The sequence below is a fragment of the Silurus meridionalis genome, chromosome 10 (assembly GCF_014805685.1).
Source record: "Silurus meridionalis isolate SWU-2019-XX chromosome 10, ASM1480568v1, whole genome shotgun sequence".
NCBI classification, from domain to species: domain Eukaryota; kingdom Metazoa; phylum Chordata; class Actinopteri; order Siluriformes; family Siluridae; genus Silurus; species Silurus meridionalis.
Window position 1 is genome coordinate 4904588 of NC_060893.1, and position 15223 is coordinate 4919810.

Below are 15223 nucleotides of genomic sequence, written 5' to 3' on the forward strand. Positions count from 1 at the left end.
CTGTAACACCGATGTATTAGTTTATAATACGCTGATGTGTATTGACTCATATTTCTTTAATATGATGTCTGTGGTTTATGATTAGAAATAAAGAGAGATGATAAAGAACACTATGTGTAATTATGATGAGATGCTTGAAGCTCACTATGACTGTTGCTTCCTGAATGATTAAAACAGCGAGGAGAAATCTGGGTGAAGTTTCAGGAAGCTGGGTGTAGGTGACTCCAGGCCTGCAAATGCAACTAAAGAGTGAGCACAGAATTTGTCAAGGTCAGATTCACCACGGCAGATTTACCGAATGCCCTGTTTAACACTGCCAGATACAATATGTTCTTTGTGTATAAACCGTAGTGAACAGGGACAGAGGAGTAAAGAGAATATGAAAGGGAGAGAGAGAGAGAGAGAGAGAGAGTGAGTCAGTGAGTAAGTGAATAACAAGCCCGGGGGAAAAAAAAAGAACGAGAATGGTGGAACTCGACTAAGCTAAGGGAAAGCCGTCAGACCAGTCAACTGAATACAAATGAAAGACAGATAGGGATATGTTTTAAAGAGCAGGAAATAGACTGCGAACACCTGATGCACACGATAAGAATCAAGGTTACTGCCACGTGCCACCAAACTTTAATCCTCCCTCTCTCTCTCTCTCTCTCTCTCTCTCTCTCTGTCTCTCTCTCTCTCTCTCTCTCTCTCTCTCTCTCTCTCTCTCTCTCTCTCTCTCTGCACAGAGTACTTAATCAAAGATGCTTTTGTTTCTGAGACACTCTTGAAAGTACAATCAGCACCCACACACACACACACACACACACACAAAACAGAAAACACACAAATACAAACACTCTCAGTTGAGCCTTCACTTTTGAAACCACAACTGCAATCTGTGGGTTCTTGGACATGGTAACAAAGGGTTACTTCACATGTTGAATGCTGCATGAAAGTTTATATTGGAAGAGCAAATTTCTAAAAAAAAAAAATATATATATATATATATATATATATATATATATATATATATATATATATATATATATATATATATATGGTGTATATTTAGATTTATAGATTTTCATGCCACACATATTTTGTTACAGTTTTTCTCAGGTGCTTTGGAGCGTTTCTCAGATCACAAATGAAATTCTCAAAACTACTTATTCAACCTCCACATCATTTAGTCACATCAAAAAAGCAATTTCTCGTTGCTTTGATCAAATTGCGAATGCTTTAGTACATTTGTTTAATGAATTGTGTACAAGTGTCTGCTGTTTCCTACATTATCAGTTGTTTATGTTCATGTTGATCAAAATATATTATACTGGTTTCACCTGAATAGTTTTAACCACCAAAACAATTTGGCATCAGTTCATTGCATAAGTCATTGAATGCTAAATGGTTAAACCAGATCTGTCAAGCTTAAATTTCTATTAAACTTTTATCTGGTAAATGTGTTGAAATAATAATCTTAAACGTCACTAATAAAGGCGAGTGAGCAGAATCAGATCAACCAATAATCAACTAGCTCTCTAAAACAGGTCAAAGGTAAACCTTGTGAACCTTCTGTTGAAAAGTGAATACAAAACCTAGAATTATAAATTCTGAGAATGGATGAACATTTTCATTCATCGTAATCCAAACCGTAGTTTACATCAAGAAATACTGAAATTGTGCACCGTCATACTGACAACATGACTAAACATGACAAACGGACTTTTCTTTCTGATGGGAATGAAGATTTAAAAAATTAAAAACTGGAATAACGTGAAATAATCTCAGTGCAATAATAATAATAATTTATTACTATTTATTTTAATTAGTTTGATTAACTTATTATCATTAATTACTAACAGTTACATTTAATCTTTTACTGTGAACAACAAAAAACAAACAATTTCCCTATGAGAGCAATAAAGCATTCTGATTAATATTATATTTATATATATATTTATTGACATGCATAACCCACTATTTTCTTTTTCCTGTTTCAATGAGTTGACTCCACTTTTAATGTCATCATAACTCATTTGATTTATTAAGACTTATAACCTACACTGTGTATGGGTATAAATCTCGAAGCTCCTTGTAACAGCCAAACACAGACATCCAGCTGGCCCTCAAAACATTTGTTGTGTAGGCAGGCAGCTGAGTGTCCTTTCTTTACTGGTATCTGGTGCTCGCCCAAGGGTGTGGTCACAAATCCCTTTTCATAAGCTCTGCAGGGGGGAAGGTGCATGTGTGTATATCTGTGCGTGTCTGCTTGTGTGTGTGTGTGTGTGCGTGTTTGTGAATCAGCCTCTGGAAAATTCCTTATTTGGGCAGTCTTGTGGTTACTTTTAAAATGTGTTCACCAGGGGATGGGGCTATTAATGATGGCTTGTTGGGCAGCACAGTTAAAATGAAGCCTTAGAATTGTGTTTTATCCTTACATCATTTTTTTTCTCTCTCTTTTTTCATCCTTTCTCTCTTTGTCTTTTTTTTTTGCTACTCCTTTTTTCTCTTAAACACAGGAAGCTAGTGCACACATGCAAACACCTACACACACACACATGCACCATGAGCAGAACAAGTGTCCTATAAACATGAGGGTGTGGGGACAGATGTAGACTGGTAGGAAGTGTTTAGGCGGATCTCAGCGGGCCGTGTTGTCTTGCATGGTGAACACTGGTGTCTTTATAGACTCAGTGACTCCCTCCAGCTGCTTCATCACACCAGGACACAAAAGAGGATAGAAAAGGGGACTGCAGTGGCTTTAATTCATCTCACTAAGAGTAAGGATAGGGTTAACAAGTCCCCAAAATGTGCCTATTCTTGTGGTATTTTGTCAGAAAAAAAATATATGATGCAAGTCACACCTTTTGATATGTTTATCAAAGATTTACTGGATCTTCAACTTGATTGGTCATTTGAGCAAACTCAGACCTGAATAACATTAATATCAAATGTGAATAGGTTTTTTTTTGCTGCTTTTCTTGAATCATCCTCCAGTAAATGCATTTCTCAAAACTATTTGTACAAACAGCACATTGGATTTCTTGCAAAAGTCTATACTTTTCTCAAAATCTAGTTCATCTCTCAAAAGTAAGAATGTGTCAATGAACATCACATTCCCAATCAGAAGTCCTTTTGTCATTGTTCAAAAACAAGAGTTTAGTCATGTTTAGCCTCTGTACAATTATACATACAATGTACGTTACATAGTATATCTTTTTTACTTCTCATTACATCTGCACTATTTTTATCTATATGTATCTTTATATCTTTATATCCTTACTGTACATTCTGCCCAACTGCATTTAGTTGCTGTGTACCTGTACAATGCAATGACAATAAAGTTCTATCTATCTATCTATCTATCTATCTATCTATCTATCTATCTATCTATCTATCTATCTATCTATCTATCTATCTATCTATCTGTCTATCTGTCTGTCTGTCTGTCTGTCTGTCTGTCTGTCTGTCTGTCTATATATCTATCTACATATCTCTCTCTATATCTAAGAATCTCTCTATATATCTACGTACGTATCTAACTGTCTACGTATCTCTATCTATCTATCTATCTATCTATCTATCTATCTATCTATCTATCTATCTATCTATCTATCTATCTATCTATCTATCTATCTATCTGTTGTCAGTATGATGGTGCATGGTGTCAGTATTTCATGTATTTCTTCTGTATGGTATATATGAATTTCAACAGCACAAATGCACGTTACTGTATTTGGTATATTGATTGCAAGAGACTGGACAGGATTCACACTTTTACTGTATTGTATTAAAAGTCGTTTGTTTTCTGGTTGCTCATCCATTTTCAGAAATTGTTGTTCTGTTGTTCTGTCTGTATCTGCTTGCCAATTAAATGTTTACAAAAGTTTTTCCTTTGACCTATTTTCGAGAACAAGTTGATCATTGGTTAATCTGATGCCTTACACTCGCCTTAAGTGATTGTACATAATCAATTAAATGAATGTACCATAGCATTTGCAATTTTTTTTTAAAGAAACAAGAAATTATTTTTATGATGTGGAGGTTCAACAAATAGTTTTGAGAATTTCATTTCTGATATGAGAAACGCTACAAAACAACTGAGAAAAACCTAGGCTGGAGCTCTACTGTAATTTCTCCAGGTTCTAGTGTCGGTTCTTAAACTGGTCCTTAGGGCCACCCAGAAAGTCAACTTTTTGGATAGAGCAAGTAATGTGTTTGGGAGCTACTAAATTATAGTGTTGAACATCTCTGAAGAAAGGTCTCATACCTACAGTGGATAAAAAGTTGACACATCCATGATTTAGAAAAACCTGGTTGCACACTATTTTAACAGGATCTGTGCTTCTGCTCTGAATAAAACAATCATGTTTTATTTACACCTGTCAGGAACCAAATAATACATATTAACCCCAAATAAAGAGCAGATGTTTCAGATTTTACTGACACCTTCAACGGCTGTAGCTTTTCTCTGCAAAAAGAGGGATCAGCATCAGATTCATCATGGAATGTCATAAAGGCCATTAACAAGAGCAAGTGTAAAGAGAGTTTTTTTGGGCATAATTCTAAACTGGCATGAAAATGAAACACCTTCTCACCCACTGAGGAACGGCAGAGGCATTCCTTGTGACTAGTCTGTTTCAATTAGAGTCAACACAGCAGGGAAAAGGTGAGATGGTTGTCAGTGTTTGAAAATGATTTTCGGGCCATATCCTGAGCAATGATGAATCCACAATATAATCATAATCATCAGTAATAATCATGCCGGATTATTTGTTATTAGTTACACAGCACACATGGCATCGGGTTAGGGATGCAGAGTCCAAGCTGGATCATAAATGTCCTAATATCTCACCAAGCTAGATCAGCTAGTCAGACACATTTCCTTGTTTGCTAGCATAACACAGCATTGCTAACAACACTCTGACGTCTTGCTAACAAGTTTCGAGGGTCATTCCTGTTCAAAATTGATGACAGTGCCACTTTGGTGAAACATTAGTCCAGTTTTGTGGATTAAAAAGTGTTTAATAAGAAAAGCCACTAAATATAGGGAGTATATTTTCGGAAAGTGAAGGCATTTCTGGTGGCTTAACAGCCTTAATAAGGCACTTTGTTGTTTTTTACTATTTGTCACAAATCTGTAGCTTTACACTTTTTTTTTCTTTCACAACCTTTTTAAACAAATTTTTGCCTCAGAACAAACCAACTGTGAACGGAAATTTATTTCGAAACCCCAAATCAGATTGTACTGGGACCAAACACTTTAATGAAGAAAAACACACACTCTGCTGCTATACATTATAAAACAAATGTGTTGTGCTTTTTTTATTTTATATAAACCACTAACAAACCTGATCTTTCCAGCCACAGGGTTCTTCCCCTGATTGTTTCCACGTAAATTGGAGTAACACAATTTTACAGGGTGTCTTTGGATGCTGTAGCAATAAATTTTCCTCTCATTTGAATTAATAGACACAAACCTGTTCCAGCATGACAATGCCCCAGTGTACAAAGCCAACTGCATGAAGATATGCTTAACATGGGTTGGAGTGGAAGATCTCCTGCTTCAGAGCTCTGACCTGAACCCTACTGCACACCTTTGGTATTAATTGAAACTCTGACTACACCCCCAGGTCTCCTCACCTCACCTACATCAGTACCTTTACTAACACACTATTAGTTGAATGAGTACAAACACACTCCAAAATTATTTCCAGAAGAATAGTTCTTTTTTTTATTTATATCTGTATCTGATTTCATTCTTAGCACACAGATATAGCTGGTCAGCTTGCCATGTATAATCAACACAAACAACCTGTTTTTTGTGTTTTTATGGTGAATGCACATAATTGTTATGCAATTTAATACTGGTTATTTGTCTGTGACAAAAATACATGAAACCCATTTCTTACTCATGTTCCTTCAAACCACATGCTCATCAAATAAAACCACCCCTGTGGCAAGGCCTAAAGCAGTCATCCAGTCCGATATAGAAACCCCACACACAGGCTTTTTAAGACTTGAAAGCCCTACCTGTATTTATTTTCTGCAGGGCTCGATTTCAGCCATCCTAAGTAAACACTGGGACTAAAAGGGGACAGTGATCTGCCCAGTGACTGCTTTCTTTCATTGGAAAGTGGCTGCATGGGAGCCACGACCGGCAGGAGAAAAAAAAATCGAGGGAGACATAGAAAGGGTAGGAAGTTTGGGCAGGGGTTGATAGGCGTTAGATGTGTGTTTACCTACTATCTAAAAATACATGTTTGCAGCAGGCAGCACCCAGCTAGGTGGAGTCTCATGGGTGGTGGATTGGGCTGCTGGCTAAGCAGAGCAGAGCAGGTGGAGGAAGAAAGTGCCATGAACAATAAACTGGGCAGATGTTGTATGGACATCTTTGTATGGACAAACGTTTGTGGACACCTGACCATAAAATTCTAATGTGCTTTTTGAACATCCCATTCCACATTTAGTCCAAAGACAACCTATACAATTGTGTGCCTCTAACAGATTGGAGAAAAAATGCCCCTCCATGGCTAGAAAAGTTAAGTGTTCCAATACTTTTATAAGTTTTAGAACACCTCGGTTTTTCTCAAAACTTTTACTATATACACCAACGAGGCATAACATTATGACCACCTGCCTAATATTGTGTTGGTCCCCCACTCCTGACCGGTCGAGCATTAACAGTATTAATTCATCACACAGACCAGCCTTCACTCCCCACATGCAACAATGAGCCTCTACCCTGTCGCCGGTTCAACACTGTTCCTTCCTTGTACCACTTTTGATAGATACTGACCACTGCAGACCATCAACAACCCACAAGATGCAGTTTTGGAGATGCTCTGACCCAGTCGCTAGGCGTCACAATTTGGCTCTTAATAAACTCGCTTGAATGCTTACGCTCGCCCATTATTCCTGCTTCTAACACATCAAGTTTAAGAAAATGTTCACTTGCTGCCTAATAATATTCCACCCACTAACAGGTGCCATGATGAAGAGATGAATCAGTGTTATTTACTCATAAGGGTATAATGTCATAATATTATGGCTGATATACAGTATCTTACAAAAGTGTGTTGAACATCCAGTGGTCTGTATGAGAGAATTGTACTTAAAGCACCACATTTTAACTGCTTTAATACAAGATACACAAATTTGTATGGTCCTGTCAAACAGACAAAAAACATGAACATGATGAATAGGACATGCGGCTTTGATGGTTACATCATGTACAGCTGTTATCATTTAGGGTGTACTCACTTTTGTTGACAGATATTTTGACAATAATGATTGTATGTTGACTTATTTAGAGGACAGTAAATCTAGCTGCACATTGACTACTCCAAAATATATCCAAGATTCATTTCTACAGTATTGTCCCTTAAGAATATATATTAAAATTCGATGGGGGTACTGTCAGGCGAAAAGAATGTGCCGGAAACCGAAGTGAAATCCACAAAGATCTTTTTAATGAGGAACAAAAGGGCAAGGCAAAAAAACGGCAACCCGCAACAAAACTCAGGTTAAACTAACCCAGGTGAAAGCTGTGGCTTAGAGAGAGCAACAAACATACAGAATCTTGTACACAATGAAGAACCAAACAGTATAGATTGGGTAGTCCGACTATGTTCATAAACCTAAGCTTTAGAACGGACAATGAGCTTGTGGATGAACAGAGGTTATATAGCGTGATGACTGATTTGGGCCAGGTGTGGATGATTAGTAAGTAGGAGAGCTGCTTGGAGTGATAGGAGGGTTTGGTGAGGGTGTGGCTGGTGGATCCCTGACAGGTACATAGTCAAAGTCTGAGTTTCCTCAGGAACATATTAAGTTGCCAACCGCAAGTTTGTTTAGTCTCAGCCTCGCACTTTGAGCACATTTTCAAAAATTATAATTATTAAATGATTACTATTTTTATACTTAGTGCAGTGTCATTGTGGCTACTCACTCTATGCACATCTATCTATGTAAGATTTTTTTGCGCATGCATGAAAACACAAAAGAATCTATAGCGCTAATGTCAAGGCACCATGGTTTCTTTAGCTAGACGCTTGAAGAATTTCTTTCAATAGGAGAAAATCCTGACAATTCCACATATTGAGCGAGTGAATGAATGAAGGATGGAAGTAATAAAGACTTTTGTTAAAGTATGCTGAAATAAGTTATGTAGAACATTTTCATTCAATTCAATATTAAACGTACCCCCACACACACACACACTTACATACACATCTGTATTACCCAAATAGGGTCTAACAAATGTAGACAATTTAATTAAATTTTTCTATGTATTTAATCAATTTAATTTGTGCCTATTTAACTGATTACTCAATTGAATTAATGTAATAAAAAAAATCTATTCATTTTATTTAAAATATTAGTTTTACTATTTTGTAACCAGGCAGGCATTTTTTTAAAACTTGTTTTAAAAATGTAAATGGTTCAATTGTTGATGATCACAAATAAAAAAAAAAAAAATAAAAAACGACAAACAATATCCTATTTTGCATTTCTTCCCTCTAACTGTATCGAACTGTGACTTAAAACCGAAGGTAAGGTAAAACATCACTAATTATATATATATATATATATATATATATATATATATATATATATATATATATATATATATACACACACATAGCTATTGCTTGTTTGATTACCCAGCATTTGGATCCTGTGAATCACAACTGAAAGAAGTACACAAAACCAAAAAAAAACACACAAGATTTCACACAGAAATAAATATAAAGTCCAATATAAACATACTAATGTCTCATCAGGGGTGAATTCAATTAGGCTAATCATTTGTTTTAATTTACAAAATAAAACCAGCAAAAACATTAATTACAAACATAAATACCAACCGCTGGATTACATCTTAAGTTGAAATCAACTGTGAACTAAATGTTCAGGCCCAGAAATCACACACCATCCTGACAGTGCTTGTACTTTTTCCTCTATTTTTCCGAGGGCATGAAGTTCATTGAAGGTGCATGTCATGCCCACTTCAGATTGAAATCTGATCTCAAATACCGATAAAAATATTCCGGGCACAACACAAACACAGAAACATATCCAGATACGGATAGTGGCATGTGTGTTACACCCTTTATTGTGTATATGCACTGAGGAGGTAAAATGGTAAAAGGTTAAATCTAATAGTATTTACACCACATGTTTCTGTAATACAATATATTTGATTCAATCAGCTTGTGGTGTCGAAGGTTATCTTTGAAATGTATGACAAGCTGCAAGAAAATAGTGTTCTAGTTCGCCTGAACTAGAAACAATTCAACACATATCCTTCTATCTTACAACCTAGAATGGTGTGTGTATGACCAAAGTGTAGCTTGCCCAGAATTACTCATGTTCGCAAATGAAAAGAATGCGACTGATGAAAGGAAAGATTTAACGTTCGCACACTTAGTGTGGTAAAATTCAACAATTTTAACATATTAAGTTGCGCTTTTGCACGCCATAAGTGTGTCTTTGTGTCTACAGAGAGCTGAGCTTACAGGCAGACATGTCGAGCTCCACAGACAGAAAAACACACCTTGTGCACCCATTAACAGCAGCTGACACCACTGTAATGACTGCTAGGGTTTGTTTTGTACACATTAACCATATGCTTTAATCATGAAATGCTGCAGACAGTCTGACACCCCCCTAAAAAGCATGCACACACTCACACACACGCTCAAACACACCCACACCTCGACATGCCGTCCCGAATACAGACTTAATCTAAATTAACGGTGTCTAAAACCTCCGCAAACACCCTGAATCTCTCAAAGAAACAGCATTATGCGTATACGCTGTCATTGGATTCGATAATGATATAGACTGCACCACACTACATAATCCTCTTAACCACATTTAACAGTTACAATGAAAGGGTTCGTCAACATCAATCAGTTCAGACGGCACAAATGCGACAGTAAGTCGTTCAAGCTCGGTTAGCAAAACGAACATTGATAATTAACGTGTGTCTGAATCATTTCTCCAAACAATAACTCAGTTCGGGGCTAAATTAAATTGTTTTTTTATTAATGTTTGGCTATAAAGTGTTAAATATTACAAAATTCAGCGAACGATATTCCAGTTATTTATAAGCGTCCATTAGCAAGAGGAGAAACAATCTGAAAGGTCCAACAAGATTTATCAGCTGCTGCAATAACCCTAACCCTAATCCTAACCCCATATATATTTCTTTATTATGTTGTTCCCAATTTTTTTAGTAACTACATCTAGAGCCTACAGAATATACAATATATGGGCAAAAGATTATTGACACCCAACATTGACACCCAACATTCCACATTTATTCCCCATTTGCTGTTATAATTCTCTTCACTTTCCTGGGAAGATGTTCGACTAGATTTTAGAAGGCGCTTGCACATCCAAAGACATCCTTTACAATTGTGTGCCTCCAACTTTGGGGTAAAACTTTGGGGAAGAACCACATACATCTGGAAAAAGTCAGGTGTCAATATAGTGTAGCTTGTGAAATAGTCTGTTAATGTAAAGTAAATGTAACTGTACTCCTTTTACATTTCTACTTGAGTAAATGTACAAAAGTGCTAATTTCATTAAAAGTAAAATTTGATTTATAATGCACATTTTATGATTTCACGTCACAAAGTAGCGAGACGCTGCATGATTTACTGAAACCCATTAGAGTAAAAAGGAAGATATTACCCATTAAAACGCAGTGAAGTCCAAATTTCTGAAATGAAGCATTAATTTCTCACTTGTATATTGGTGCAAAATGAAATTCTTTCTTGCATATCCTGTAGAAATATGAAGCTGGGGTCAGCGCACAGGGTCAGACATGATACAGCGCCCATGGAGCACAGAGAATTAAGTGCTTTGCTCAAGGGCCCAATGGTGGCAGCTTGGCCATACTCGATCTTGAACCCCTGACCTTCCAATCAGTAACACAGAGCCCTAACCAGTGATCTACCACTTGGATAACCATTTCGAAACCACTTTGATAAACTACAGATTTTAAATGAATTGTGGATTTTTATCATCAAAAAAATGATTTTCTTTTCTTTTTTTAATACATTACAGTGCAATTACAATGTAATGAAAAGCAATAATAATAATTAAGTATAACTATCCTACAATAGCGTGCCTGATATTGGAGGAGTAAAGAAAGAGAAAGATATACTGCTTGTCAAATTTTAGGGACATTTAGAAGGAATTATAAAGAAGGTAATGATTTCAAATCTTCTACTCCACATCATGTCTAGGCATGCTCACACACAGGACGAGAAAGATCATAATCTAAAAGTAAAATACAGATGGCTTGTAACATGAAACTTTGTCACACTTGTATAGCCTTTGGGTAGAAAATATATTTTTCTGCTTCTGTAATCTTAGGGCCCATCAATCAGTCCTGTCTGAGAGCATGTCAAAAAAAAGCTCACATTGAATTCTGCAAATTAAACCTGAGGCATTATAAGTATCCGTCATTTCCCTTCTGTGCCTGGCCTGGTTCTGGCGAATTTAGTTTTTTCTGAGTAAAAACAAAAAAGCTCCATTCATAAATTTTGATTCTGTGTAATCCCTGAAACACACACTGTGTGTAATTCTGACAGGCGGATAACCAAAAGGCTGAGAGTTTAGGAATATTTGGTGTGGGTTTTCAGTGGAAGCTTTAATAATATGTCATAAGATCATGCGAGTCTGCGCAACGCTATGCAAATTTGGGCACAAAATACTGATTTCTCATCAAACTGCAACCCTGGTTAAGCTTCTCTGAGGATTATGTTATGCGGTGGGATTCATTTTTAACCTCATACGGTACATGCTTTATGAGCAAGGCATATTTTCTGAGGTTTAATAACATCTGACTGACTGATCCAATTTAATTATGAAATATCAGCCAGAAAAAAAAAAAGTTTCTTTCATAAACATGCCATCACTATCAACCACATACACGTGGGAGACTTTCGAGATAATGGGACCTGTCTTGGCAGCTTTCTCCTTATTCACCATTCACTCCCAGCATGCATGAGTCATAAGTAAGCATGGGGCAGGACAGAGAAAAAGCCACATGGATTTTATATGTGAACAATTAACCAGGTGCTGCTGGTTTTAATGGAAAAAACATACAGGCATGCAGGCGATTTTTTTATCACTGGATTTAATTAGTGGGTGATTTATTTGAAAACTTGACTTCTTCTTCTTCTTCTTTCGGCTTCTCTCATTAGGGGTTGCCACAGTGGATCATCTGTCTTCATACCCCTCTGTCCTCTACATCTGCCTCCTTCAACTTAACTACCTGCATTTCTTCCTTCACCACATCCATAAACCACCTCCCTGGCCATTCCTCTTTTCCACCTTCCTGGTGGCTCCATCCTCAGCATTCTCCTACTGATACCCCGTGTCCCTCCTCTGCACATGTCCAAACCATCCAAATCTGGCCTACCTCACCTTGTCTCCAAAACATTCTTCATGGGCTGTCACTCTAATAAACTAATTTTTCATCCTATCCGTCCTTGTCACTCCCAACGAAAACCTCAACATCTTAAGCTCTGCTACCTCCAGCTCCGCCTCGTATCTTTTACTAAATGCCACTGTCTCTAAACCACACAACATCGCAGGTCTCACCACAGTCCTATAAACTTTCCCTTTCACTCTTGCAGATACTCTTCTATCACAAATCACTCCTGCCACTCTTTTCCACCCACTCCACCCTGCCTGCACTCTTTTCTTCACTTCTCTAACACTCTCTCCATTACTTTGCACTGTTGATCCCAGGTAACTCCTCCACCTTCTCCACCTCTTCTCCCTGCAACCGCACCCCTCCACTACCCTCCCTCTTATTCACACACATGTACTCTGTCTTACTCCTACTGACTTTCATCATGACAAATGTCTCTAGGTTACGTATGTAACCCTAATTCCCTGAGGGAACGAGACGCTGCATCGAAACGTTTTGGGAACGCGCCCAATTGTTCACGCTCTAAAATAATTTGTGTAATCAGTCAAAAATTAGACGCTGGCTGTCACCAGCTGGGCGACGTCATGAGCAGGAAGTATAAAACGCACATGAAGTGAGGCGAGCGCTAGGTTCTGTAAGGGAGAAGGAAGCGCTGCAGGGTGGCTCAGGGAACTAGGGTTGCATATGTAACCCAGAGATGGTCCAATCACGCCAGACTGACTATTTTGTATAAGCACAGCTAGGTCGAAGGACAGTGGTCCAGGGGTCTTGATGGAGGAGGCGATCATGGGAGAGAGATAGCTTGCAAGTGGAAAACAACCCAACTCTGCCCCAACTCCATAACTCCTCGAGCATAGCTCGCAAAGTGTGCACCCCCCTCAGAGGAAGAGAGGCGGGGCTAATGCTCTCAGCACAGAGGGGAAGAAACCACCGAAAGGCGTGCTTCTGTGCCTGTGAGTGAGTGCTGGACCGAGCAGTTGAGTTTGGAGAAAGGGACAAGCCCCTCTCAAAACCCTCTGCAAGGTCCATTTGCAAGCCCCAGGAACTGGCATGCCGCTCCGTCTCAGCGAGAGCGGGGCCAGAACCACGAGGAGCATGAGCACTCCCTCGGAGAGTGCCGCTCGGGAGTGGAGCTATGGCATTGACATGCAGCCGGCTTTCTCGAGAACCAACTTAGCGTGCTCTACTCCCAGGATTTTCAATTTTCTGATGAACAATTGACAGACAATTAAACACATACACACAGAGCGCTTTGTGAACAAACAGAAGTTGGTGCTGGTGCTCCATGTGCGATTTATACTTCCTGGTCGTGACGTCAACCCGACGGTGATGACCAGCGTTTAATTTTTGACACATTATTTAAGAGCGTTAACACTCGGGCACGTTTCCAAAGCATTTCCACGCAGTTCAAGTTCCTGAAAGGGGAACAACTGATAATTTAGGAAACATCAGACACTTGTACACAATCAATTAAATTGATGTACCAAATCATTCGCAATATGTTCAAATATGTGCACAAGTAACTACATGATCTGAAGTTTGAACAAGTAGTTTTGAGAATTTCATTTCTGATCTGAGAAACTCTCCAAAGCAACTGAGAAAATAACTATTTCTTGCAAACTCGACTGGATCAAATGTAAAGTAAATCCCTCCTTCACTGGTGACTATTAAAAATAATAAAAACAGGAATGCAACACCTGGCATCTTGACCCCGAATCGACTCCTCACTCCAATCACTCCTCGAAAGAAAATGACATGTCTGCAACAAAGAGAAGTGCATCCCATAAAACTTTTATTTTCTCAAGGCTGCATATGGCAGTCTATCTCTTCATCTACAAGGCTTGGAGTCGACTTTAGAGAGCTGCCGAGCACACAGGGGATGGATCTTTTCCCCCACAGCTGTGCAAACCCTCACCAGGAGAAGGGCAGCTTGATTTCTTCCAAACCAAACCCCCCAAAGCCCGAGGTGGCTCTAGCCCAAGCCAGGCTCCTATGAGCTGACCCTTCAAAAACCAACAGCTGCTGCAAGTTGTCGCATCTTAAGACTCCAGGGGCACGTGCCTCGGCTGGTTCCCTGGTGCGTCGGCTCGAGTGTGGGCTGCATAACAAGCACTCTGTCCCTGGTGGACATGTGGAAACTGTGTGCAGGATTTTTTTACAAGTATTGTTTTACTCAGACTAATGCGGAGGCCAAGAGTGAGCTGTTTTCATCACTTTTAGCAGCAGGGACAGTAGCTTGAGATCAAATGTTTAGTAGGAAACATAAAAAACTGGAGCCATGCAATAGAAAAGAACGGCGGAAGTAGGAGTGCAAGTGTTCCATGTGCAGTTGGAACATGGACTTCCTGACAGACAAATGGCAGTTTGTGCGGCTGGGAAAGCATGTATCTGTCTCCCAGAACATCAGCACTGGATCGCTCCAAGGTTTTGTAAGCATGTATTTGTCTCCCAGAACATCAGCACTGGATCCCTCCAAGGCTGTGTCCTTTCACCTCTGCTATTCTCCCTGTACACCAACGGCTGCTCATATGGTCAACAGTCTGTCAAACTCCTGAAGTTTGCAGATGATACCACCCTCATCGCCCTCATCTCCAATTGGTAACAAAAGGCTAGAAACGGCCCTGAACACTAGTACATTAAAGTAAAAGTGTGAATCCTGTCTAGTCTCTTGCAATCAATATCTCACATACTGTAATGTGTACATTTGTGCTGTTGAAATTCTTAGATGTCATAAAAAAGAAATTCAGCCTTATGCATTTTCAATCCTTGTAATCCAAACCATATTTT

The 15223-nt window shown here is 38.6% G+C and overlaps 1 protein-coding gene across 1 annotated transcript in view; it reads right to left on the reverse strand.

Annotated features, from left to right (window-relative positions):
- The window catches only part of kcnq1.2 (potassium voltage-gated channel, KQT-like subfamily, member 1.2), a 147348-nt gene that overhangs the window by 9039 nt on the left and 123086 nt on the right, over nt 1-15223 (reverse strand). The gene's annotated exons all lie outside the window — the stretch shown is intronic.